Genomic DNA, 12177 nt, shown 5'->3' on the forward strand with positions numbered 1-12177 from the left:
TATGTTATCAGTGTTTCACGTGCCTTTTTGCAAATCCAGGCATGCTGTCATGTGCCTTTCTCTCAGAAGTGGCTTCCGTCTGGCCACTCTCCCATAAAGCCCAGATTGGTGAAGTGATGTAAAGACTGTTGTCCTTCTGGCAGGTTCTGCCATCTCAGCCAAGGAACTCTGTAGTTCTGTCAGAGATGTCCTTCTGGTCCGGTTGCTCAGTTTGGTCAGACGGCCAGCTATAAGAAGCCCCCCCCCCCCACCCAATGATGTAGACCACTGTGCTCTTGGAAACTTTCAACACTCTACAAATTGTGGTATACCCTTCCCCAGATATGTGCCTCATCACAATCTTGGAGATGTACAGACAGTTCCTTGGACTTTATGGTATATATTCTGCTCTGACATGCACTGTCAACTGTGGGACCTTAGAGAGGTGTGTTTCTTTATAAATCATGTCCAAACAATTGATTTGGCCACAGGTGGACTCCAAGTTGTCGTGACATCTCAAGGATGATCAAAGGACATTGAACTCAATTTGGAGTGTCATAGCAAAAGGGTGTGAATGCTTGAAATGAGATATTTCTGTATTTCATTTTCAATAAATTTGCTTACATATCTAAAAACATGTTTTCATTTTGTCATTATGGGGTATTGTGTGTAGATGGATGAGAAACACATCTATTTAATCCATTTTGAATTCAGGCTGTAACACATATAAATGTGGAATACATCAAGGGGTATGAATACTTTCTGAAGGCACTGTAGGTGAACCAACCTTCCTCTTCAAATGATTACTGTCCCCTCTGTTCCGGAGCCTTAGTTGCGAGATGCCGATTTTGTGAACAATTAATCCATATTTAAGGGTGTTAAGCATGTTGATACACTCAATTCCTGTGCACTGAGGGGGAAGCCGGATTCAGCCGTTCATCAACATGTCTCTCAGCCATTTACAGAGCCATGTAAACGGCTCCCTTTCACCGGCTCTGTTCAAAGCCCCCTCCGCACACAGCATAGCTCAGCACTGCTTGTTGCTCCAAGCTATTTTTGTGAGAACTTGCTTCAGCATTTTTTCAGTCAAACATTGTTTGTCAAGTTGCCTTTTCCTCTGCAGGGGAAAGGCACGCAAGCATGTGTGTAGGGTGGGTTAAAATATGTGTTTTACAGAATGCATAGAATGTGTTTGTGTGAGTGTTTGTGCATTTATCCTCACTTGTTCTATGTGTGTCACATTCTATGTGTGTAACATTCTATGTGGGTCACATTCTATGTGTGTCTACAGTGCTATATGTGCATTTTTAAATGTATGTCCTTATGTGTGACGGCATATTGTGTGTGTTTGGGAGTGTGTGGCATGTGAATGTTTGTGTATGTGTCATAAAACATTTAATATGTGTGTGCGTTAAGATCCTACAGTGCTGTGTGAGATTGTGCGCATTTTTGGCAAATAAGCATAGTGTGTGTATTTGTGTGTGTGTATATGTTTTGTGTGATAAGTAACACTCCTCCATCCGTCCAGGCCTTGCCCCAGCATGCTCTATGACTGACACACTGACTAATACACAGACAGATAAACACACTCACTGACAAACACGATAAGGATTCGCCTAGGAAACACTGATACAGACTGACTGATGGACGTCCATGGAGACCAGTCACCAAGACTGACACCATGTCAGTCTTTATCACAGCAGAGTGCCATGCCAACCAAATCATTACGAGAGTTAGAGACAGATACACACACAGAGAGAGACAGATACACACACAGACACAGAGACAGAGACAGAGACAGATACAGAGAGAGAGAAATGGAGGGATAGATGGATGAATTGAGGGACAGTGAGAGAGAGAAACATGGAAAACGTACTTTATATGGAGTGAAAAAGGTATTGGCTGAGAATATGGAGGAGGAAACAGGAAAGAAACAAGCTTGTAATACCTGACAGCAGGGCACCTCTTTATCACAGGACACGTCCCTGTCATCCCTTCCTTCTGCTTTACTGTTCTAACATGCCTTCTTGGTCTCACCCCATCATTCACATCTCCCTTAGTTTTACTCCATCCACTCCCTCTATCATCCCTCTTCTTTTCCTCTGATCTTTCAATCCTCTCTTTGTATAATGCTTGTGTCTCTCTCTCCTCACCCCTTTCAGTCCGACTGCTCTTTCCACACCTCTCCTCTCTCCTCTGCTGGTTTCTACACCATTCCCCTCTCCACGATCTCTCTCCACCCCTCTCTCCCACGCTGTGCGAAATAGAAGCGCTCGCGCAGACTCGGGTTGCCATAGTGACCTGCTCACTCACCATCTTGCGTGTCTCCGTCACATCAGCAGCAGGGGTGTCCATCGCCTGGCTCTGCAGTTCCCAACACGGGGCAGCTCCATCACTTCACACTGAGGACTGGGGCCTGGCCTGGGGGCTGGGGCTCTCACTCACTGGTGCTACTGCACCCAGTAAAAAACTAGGAGAGAAAAAAATGCAAGAGTAGCAAAATATATAAATAAATGAGTACAACTGAGTCAACAGTCTCCATATAACCCCATCCAGCAGACCTCTGAGAAGAGATAAAATAATGAAGGCGTGTGTGTTGTTCACCATGGCACTCAGAATAATCATCCTTCCTAACCATAGGGCAGAATCAGTGATTTATCGCAGTAATCATGTATGACGTCACTAACTGCAGTCTGCCTGCTCCTCTCTGGCCTTCAGAGAGCTCTACTAGGAGACACTGGGGGCTGCTCTCCCCCACTGTCACATTCTCCCTGTGACATCACCAGCCTGCCTGCTCCTCTCTGGCCTTCAGAGAGCTCTACTAGGAGACACTGGGGGCTGCTCTCCCCCACTGTCACATTCTCCCTGTGACATCACCAGCCTGCCTGCTCCTCTCTGGCCTTCAGAGAGCTCTACTAGGAGACACTGGGGGCTGCTCTCCCCCACTGTCACATTCTCCCTGTGACATCACCAGCCTGCCTGCTCCTCTCTGGCCTTCAGAGATCTCTACTAGGAGACACTGGGGGCTGCTCTCCCCCACTGTCACATTCTCCCTGTGACATCACCAGCCTGGATGTGTAGCCCTCTGCCTATGTGTCCTTCTCAGTCATGTTCCCACTCAGCTTGTTGAGCATTGTTGGAGTGACCTCACCAAACAGTGACCTTACCAAACGGTCAACCAAAAATACCACTTGGTAAAATACCACACATTTTAGTCATTTAGTAGATGCTCTTATCCAGAGCAATTAGAGTTAAGTGCCTTGCTCAAGAGCACATCAACAGATTTTTTAACTAGTTGGTTCAGGGATTTGAACCAGTGACCTTTTGGTTACTGTCCCAATGCTGTTAACCGTTAGGCTACCTAATCATGGCAAGATCATTGCAATGTCTAGTTGCTGCATTACTACCATTATCATCATCACCATTACACTGTAATAAACATCATCATCAACATCCTCGCAGGCATGCAGGCGCTAACTGTAGTGCTCTCTGATCACACACAGCCAGTCAAGCAGACAGAGGAAAAGCCCCTAGCCTCAGTTTGTCTGACTTTGCATGGCTGTATTGAGCTCTTATGTTGCCACTGACCCGAAACAAACTCCCTCAAGATATTGTGCCTTGATGCAGCCAAGCTGCCATGGCTCCAAAGAAGAGAGGTCACTGAAAGCTTGACCGCTTTCATTACCCACCACATTTACTAACACGTGATCTAACCAAAGTCCCCAACCCCACTACCATCACCCAACCGGCTTAGCCAATATACGACCAAACCATGTAAAACTGACCACTTTCATTACCCAACCAATTTTTAATAACACGATCCAACCGTAACCCTCCCGCTTCCAGTCACCCATGTGACACATGAGTGAGCAACAGCATGATCGCGTTCCATTATGCGACCGGCTTTACTAACACATGGTCGAACCTTATAGTATAGCCGACCACTCTCACTCCCATGGAGCACATGAAGGAAAACCATCTATGGCCCCCAGTCCCCACCCAGCGGTCCCTACCCAACAGTCCCTACCCAGCGGTCCCTACCCAGCGGTCCCTACCCAGCGGTCCCTACCCAGCAGGCCCTACCCAGCGTTCCCTACCCAGCGGTCGCTACCCAGCGGCCTCTACCCAGAGGTCCCTACCCAGAGGCCTCTACCCAGAGGTCCCTACCCAGAGGTCTCTACCCAGCAGGCCCTACCCAGCGTTCCCTACCCAGCGGTCGCTACCCAGCGGTCGCTACCCAGCGGCCTCTACCCAGAGGTCCCTACCTAGAGGTCTCTACCCAGCGGTCTCTACCCAGCGGTCTCTACCCAGCGGTCTCTACCCAGCGGTCCCTACCCAGCGGTCTCTACCCAGCGGTCTCTACCCAGCGGTCCCTACCCAGCGGTCTCTACCCAGCGGTCCCTACCCAGCGGTCCCTACCCAGCGGTCCCTACCCAGCAGGCCCTACCCAGCGGTCCCTACCCAGCGGTCGCTACCCAGCGGGCCCTACCCAGCAGGCCCTACCCAGCGGTCGCTACCCAGCAGGCCCTACCCAGCGGTCGCTACCCAGCAGGCCCTACCCAGCAGTCCCTACCCAGCGGTCTCTACCCAGCGGTCTCTACCCAGCGGTCGCTACCCAGCGGGCACTACCCAGCAGGCCCTACCCAGCAGGCCCCACCCAGCGGTCTCTACCCAGCGGTCCCTACCCAGCGGTCACTACTCAGCGGGCCCTACCCAGCAGGCCCTACCCAGCAGGCCCTACCCAGCAGTCTCTACCCAGCGGTCCCTACCCAGCGGTCTAGTTGAGCCGACCACCATCACTCCCAAAGTACCTTTCATTAACACAAGAAGGTAACCCATCTATGGCTCCCAGTCTCTACCCAGACTTCCCTGCTGTAAGGGACATAGACATGAGCACATCCCCCCCAGGGGAAATTCCACTATTTCTAATGATGTCAACTCAATGGATTATGGTATTCATTTGATATCATTAACCATTGTCATACTCCCCAACTATTATTCAATTATTAATGCCAGCCATCATGGCCCCAGAAGGGCCGACACCCAGGCCTAGGCTGGACACTCAATCAAACCAATCACAGCTAATTATATGTGCTCTGTCATCAGTGGCAGGCGGCTTAGCAGCTCTGCTGAGAATGGGTCAGTCAGTGCTCATGCAGATTGAAGTGATGCCAGATCATGCAAAAGGAAACCTAGATTTTTGTCCTTCCCTCCTGTGGTTAGGACAATGTATAGGCACATGAGGGGAGAAACGCTGATATGTGTGACATGATAACAGAGGCTGTAATGCCATGCGGTTCATCACACTGCATTATTCAGGGACAGCCCTAGGTTGTTCCCACAAATTCAGCCTATCATAGCTGATCAGCAAGTCTCTCCAGCATGCTAGCAGTCAACTTCAACCTCCATCATGTCGACACCAGCAAATTGGGCTGCTATCAATCAATTAATCCCAGCCTACATAGAGATCAGCCAACTTCTTGCCCTATTGAGAATAGTGCCAGTCTCATCTATATCCCCCTCTTGTTTTCTTTTAAAAAGTCAAAAGTTTCTCTCTCACACACACAACCACACCCACCCACACACATACACACAACCACATTTATACAGTAAAAGACACGTCTTACTGTGGTATTTTCTCTCTAACCTAACACTCCAAAATGGTGAACAGAGCTGTGCAGATTGACAATGCTCAAGTCTGATTTTAACTTGATTCAGGTGACAAGAGCCCTGAGAGGTTAAGTCCCAGACAGCTTTGCTCTTGGCAAGGTGTGCAGGTGTAATCTCCCCTGTTCCTGTTTGCTTGTTTTCATCTGCCTCATCAGTTATGCAGTGATGTGACTCTGAAATGAAAGTGCAGGCTGGCCTGATTTCTCATATGACTGAGATCTCCCATCCCACACTTAATTTGTGACAACAACAAAGTTATGACTCTCAGCTTGGTTTTGGCAGTTCAAATTAGTCTGCCAACTGGGCATAGTTGACCTGTCCGCTCTTCTCTTCATAGGGGCAAACAGCCAACCAGGGGCTTGTGTGGAATCTGTGGGCTTGCTAACACAGTGATGTTCCTTTATTCTTTACTGTATAACTAAAATCTAGCGAGCTATATATTAAAATCTAGTTAGCTCTATATCAAAATCTAGTGAGATCTATATCAAAATCGAGTGATCTCTATATTAAAATCTAGTGAGCTCCATATTAAAATCTATCAAGTTCAATATTAAAATCTAGTGAGCTCTATATTAAAATCTAGTAAGCTCTATATTAAAGTCTAGTGAGTTCTATATTAAAATCTATTGAGCTCTATATAAAAATCTAGTGAGCTCTATAATAAAATCTTGTGAACTCTGTATTAAAATCTAGCAAGCTCTATAATTAAAATCTATAATAAAATCTTGTGAACTCTGTATTAAAATCTAGCAAGCTCTATAATTAAAATCTATATTAAAATCTAGCTGAGCCCTATATTAAAATCTAGCAAGCTCTCTAATTAAAATCTATATTAAAATCTAGCTGAGCTATATATTAAAATCTAGCTGAGCCCTATATTAAAATCTAGCAAGCTCTGTATTAAAATCTAGCGAGCTCTATATTAAAATCTAGCGAGCTCCATATTAAAATCTAGCGCGCTCCATATTAAAATCTAGCGAGCTCTATATTCAAATCTAGTGAGCTCTATATTAACATTTACTGAGATCTATATTAAAATCTTGTGAGCTCTATATTAAAGTCTAGTGATTTCTATATTAAAATCTAGTGAGCTCTATAATAAAATCTTGTGAACTCTGTATTAAAATCTAGCAAGCTCTATATTCAAATCTATATTCAAATCTAGATGAGTGCCATATTAAAATCTAGCAATCTGTATATTAAAATCTAGTGAGCTCTATATTAAAATCCAGCGAGCTTTATATTCAAATTTAGTGAGTTCTATATTAAAATCTACTGATATCTATATTAAAATCTAGTGAGCTCTATATCAAAATCTAGTGAGCTCTATATCAAAATCTAGTGAGCTCTATATTAAAATCTAGTAAGCTCTATATTAAAGTCTAGTGAGTACTATATTAAAATCTATTGAGCTCTATATCAAAATCTTGTGAACTCTGTATTAAAATCTAGCAAGCTCTATATTCAAATCTATATTCAAATCTAGCTGAGCTCTAAATTAAAATCTAGTGAGATCTATATTAAAATCTAACAATCTCTATATAAAAATCTATTGAGCTCTATATCAAAATCTTGTGAACTCTGTATTAAAATCTAGCAAGCTCTATATTCAAATCTATATTCAAATCTAGCTGAGCTCTAAATTAAAATCTAGTGAGATCTATATTAAAATCTAACAATCTCTATATAAAAATCTAGTGAGCTCTATATTAAAATCTAGTGAGCTCTAAATTAAAATCTAGTGAGATCTATATTAAAAGCTAGCTGACTGTAACAAGCAAAATTATGTCAATTCTGAGCAGTGCTCCTTAACAACAACAACAACTCAGTTTGGGTGAATGGGGTAAGAGTTCAAATTCATGGGATGTCCTACAGCAGGTCAACTATGTCTTGAATAAAATATTCCATTTGCACACTATTAAGTAATCTGAGTTAACCTTTCCTTGTGAATCATGACATTGTTTAATTTTAATAACACGCATATTAGGTAAAGAGGTGCCAATGGCTGTGCACTGTGAAGACTGAAAAGGATTATGGGGCAGCCTGGGCCACAGCTACATGACAGATCCCTAACAGTTCCAAGGCCTTTACTAATTCAGTGTAGCAGGCTTCTGGATTTGCTTGGAGTGTGAAGCCCGAGGAAATTATGTCTAAACCCTTCAATCCATAGAGGACAATGCTTAATAAACAATGTTCTTGTTTTCCTCTGACTGTCCACCACTTGCTATTGGTCACCTTTTGACCCAGTCTGGTTTTAATCCATTTCAATTCATCTCAATGACATTTTTAGGGAATATCTTTGGTGGGGGGATGGGAGGGAAGGAATGAATGAAGGAAGGAAGGGAAAGAACCACTTGTGTGTGTTTGAAGAGCTAGATTTATCCTTGTCTTTACAGCTACGAGATGTCTTGATCTTTTTAAAAACCCTGCCCTTGGCTAAAAGGCCTGGTCTCTAATGTGATATTTAAAGTGACATTCTTCTCCTCCTCCCAGGGCCACTCTGTGACTTGTACTGGTCCTATGAGTGGAGAGGAGAGGGATGTGCACTTCGATTACCCACACAGCTCCACCTCACATGTACTAACAGGCCCCGTTTGATCTGAGCACTTTAACAATCTGCTATAAGAGAAACATTAAAAACTTAACGTCATCTTAAATTTTTACATCTGTAGTTACAAGCCAAATGGTTAAGAATAAGCACAGAGGCTTGTAGTTATAATGGCATACATCACAGTCGTTCACTGAGCAATTAAGAGTGAAGCAGTGATACACTAGGTACTAACAAGCATCAAATCTGACATGGTGCCAATGTTTAATGAAAACAATTTCCACTATCTCCACAGATGTAAGAGACCCCATAAACCAGTCTCAAGGCTCTGTTTAAGACCAGCAGTGGATGAGGTTTGGATGATTGAGTGGACCAGAGATGAGAGTAAAGTCAGGCACATGTAGAAAATGTTTTTGGTTTTTTTCTTCTTCATTTTGCTCACTTAGTTTCTTGGGGAAAATATTCTCTCTAAAGTTGTGTATTTATTGGTTTATTAACTTTTTCTGTCCATTGCGCTCTATTTCATATATTTAACCCTTAAATCCAACTCCACAATTCACAATTAAATAACTTTTCATTCTCAGAATGGCAGCTTTCCCCCAGTCATATCTCAAACAGAAATGCCTGTGAGCACTGCTCCAAAATTAGCTTGGAGCTGAAATCCAACTTCAGCCATCCACCACCAGCTGAAGCAGAACTGGCCCAGGACCAGTGCTTGAAGGGCCTCTTTTAAAGCACTCTCCTCTCCCCCATTCTAGCCTAACCACCCATCGCACAACACACTTCACCCTCAATCTAATCCTGCCCAGTGCTCCACTTTGCCCCCTAACGCCCCATTAATAACTTAGCCCCTATCATAAACTCACGAAATCAAACTGTGCCCACTGACTGCTGTGCCCACTGACTGCTGTGCCAGGCAGCAATCTCATTCTGCCAGACTGCCCACCCAAAACACACTGCTGCACATCAGCATTTCAATCCGCTCGTAACCGCATCGTTGTGTTGCAGATAGAGGCGGTAGATCTTCATTCATCAACCCTAATCTATCTGCTCCTTGTTCTCAATCAGAGGGGCTCCTCTTATAGTGGCTTAACCTGCATGCCTCAGTCATGTGCCGCGCACGGTGCCTCCGCATTATTCACAATATTTGGGGACACTAATCATTGTCAAGAGAGAATAACCAAACGAAACAGATGACCGCAAATAATGTGGCTTAATAGTACCCACTGTGCACACACTGGTTGACTCAACGTTGTTTCCACGTTATTTCAGTGAAATTACGTTGAACCAACGTGGAATAGACTTTGAATTGACGTCTATACCCAGTGGGTAAAGCCTAATAACTTTTTATTGAATAGGAAATATTTAATAAGCCACGCATTAGGCTACTCAGCAGAACTGTGAAATACGAGCCATAACAATACAATTATTTTAATTATAGGCAATATTTAAAAAAATTGTTATCAATTGTTATCAATGCCATTTGCCAAAGACACCACACCAATGTCAGAAACAGGCAATTTAACGAGACGCGCATATGTCTTCTTATGAATTAAGTATGAAGTACACGAATCACTTGACTTTCCGGTTTCATTCGTACGCACTCTCACCAAATTAAATGTATCGTCTCGCCACAATTCGTGGTTAAAGGCGCCGAAACCCCTCACATTTCAGGACGATAATGTAGGCTATCCGCTTGTTTCTTTCCAGAAACATGGTTGATATTCCGTCCTGTCAATTCTGAAACGCGGTCATTATTAAAGCAATAACCTTAACATTCATCAGTTTACATAGATGCGCGTCGCTGCGTGCACGCAGACGAACGCGTGCCCAGACGCACGCAAACCACACATACAGACACCGCCGCATTAATTCGTTAACAACAACCGCAAATGAAATATATTGGAACAGCGAAAACTATTTAGCAGATAAAGAATAGGCTGGTCATACCCCAACGCTGCTTTATGAAAGCTGAGAATCCAAAGTCAAACAACGTGATGTGTTTAACATGCGACACACGAATAACGTCCCTTATACTCTGATACCATTTAATGAATCTTACCTTTCCTTTTAATATATTCCTTAAACTGCAGAGGCGTAGCCTATAGTCAGCGTCTTCTCTCCCCTCTCCCTCTCTCGTTCTTTCTCTCTCTCTCTCCAACCCGCCCTCTCTCTCTCTCTCTCTCTCGCTCTCAAATTAATTCACCCTTTTTCGGCGCTTGTACCATAGTGCCGTGTTTTCCCGACCTAAGAAAGCAGAGCCCGTTCATCTTACATGGCCAGATGGAAAAATACAACCACCGAAAGTGTGTGATGGAAAAATCATGACGAAACATAGGCCTGGTAAACTATTTCGTGTAAATACGAATCGTTGAGAATAAATATAGACATCTAATAGAAACATGTCCGTTTCTCCAGGCATGCGTAGCCCACTAATAAACACGCGCGCACGGCTGGAAGGGATGAGAATTTACAACAAACGACAACAAAAAAATGCACCTTTTCCCATTGATTGAGACCAGTCTGGTTGAATAGGATTATATTCCCATGTCTCAGAGTCAGGACAGGCAGGACGATTAATAATTTACATAACTTTATTCAATATGTAGGCTAGTCTTTCATATTATGTTATGCAATTAAGTACTGCACCTCTCTTGTGTAGATGCACCTTGACATTCCCTGTATCCGACGCGTAGGTGTTTACTATTGTCCCTATTGCGCTTTGGAAGTGCACATCCCACTCCTCTCATTGCGATGTAACGAGGACGCAATGACTATTGCTATATAGATTCATACACCAGCAGCGTCCTAAACACGTTTTGTTATTGTGCTGAATAGTTTACTTTCTCAAAGTTGGGGCAACAATATCAATCAATATAATTAAATTAATCCCAAAGTTGTTGCGCAAATGAAAGTCACACACTCCAAGACGCAACAAATTGAGTTTTTGAAAAGGTGGCCATATTATCCAAGCTTTATGGTGCAGGTGTGGGAAGGTGAACACACATTTGTCACGTCACAAATAGCAGATCATGCAAGACACATATTCTCACTGCTTCACTTGGTTTAATGGACTACCGGCTCCGATGTGGCAGGGCCTGCAAACTATTACAGACTACAAAAGGAAAGCACAGCCAAGAGTTGACCTGTTTAAAGGTCTTACTCACAAGGCCAGATGGATTACCAGTACGTGTACTCCGAGCATGAGCTGACCAACTGGCAATGTCTTCACTGACATTTTCAACCTCTCCCTGTCTGAGTCTGTAATACCAACATGTTTCAAGCAGACCACCATAGTCCTTGTGCCCAAGAACACTAAGGTAACCTGCCTAAATGGCTACCGACCTGTAGCACTCACGCCTGTAGCCATGAAATGCTTTGAAAGGCTGGACATGGCTCAACACCATTATCCCAGAAACCCTAGACCCACTCCAATTTGCATACCGCACCAACAGATCCACAGATGATGCAATCACTATTGTGCTCCACACTGCCCTTTCACACCTGGACAAAAGGAACACCTATGTGAGAATGCTATTCATTGATTACAGCTCAGCATTCAACACCATAGTGCCCTCAAAGCTCATCACTAAGCTAAGGTCCCTGGAACTAAACACCTCCCTCTGCAACTGGATATTGGACTTCCTGACGGGCTGCCCGCAGGTGGTAAGGGTAGGTAACAACACATCCGCCATGCTGATCCTCAACACGGGAGCCGCTCAGGGGTCCGTGTTCAGTCCCTTCCTGTACTCCCTGTTCACTCATGACTGCACGACCAGGCACGACTCCAACACCATCATTGAGTTTGCTGATGACACAACAGTGGTAGGCCTATCACCGACAACGATGAGACAGCCTGTAGGGAGGAGGTCAGAGACCTGACTGTGTGGTGCCAGGACAACAACCTCTCCCTCAACGTGATCAAGACAAAGGAGATGATTGTGGACTACAGAAAAAGGGGTCCCCATTCTCATCGAAGG

At 44.2% G+C, this 12177-nt stretch overlaps 1 protein-coding gene across 2 annotated transcripts in view; it reads right to left on the reverse strand.

Annotated features, from left to right (window-relative positions):
* Positions 1-10391, reverse strand: part of LOC116375919 (leucine-rich repeat-containing protein 4B-like) — a 36432-nt gene extending 26041 nt beyond the window's left edge. The window contains exons 1-2 of one of the 2 annotated variants that reach the window (XM_031834762.1): positions 10260-10391; positions 2293-2449 (exon numbers count right to left, since the gene is read on the reverse strand). The gene's annotated coding sequence lies outside the window, so the exon portion shown is untranslated. Of the gene's footprint in view, positions 1-2292; positions 2450-10147; positions 10231-10259 lie in introns of those variants that run through there. The other variant, XM_031834763.1, reaches the window with a different exon arrangement.
* Positions 10392-12177: the final 1786 nt, after the last annotated feature.

Source organism: Oncorhynchus kisutch, linkage group LG10 (assembly GCF_002021735.2).
Source record: "Oncorhynchus kisutch isolate 150728-3 linkage group LG10, Okis_V2, whole genome shotgun sequence".
In the NCBI taxonomy this organism is placed as follows: domain Eukaryota; kingdom Metazoa; phylum Chordata; class Actinopteri; order Salmoniformes; family Salmonidae; genus Oncorhynchus; species Oncorhynchus kisutch.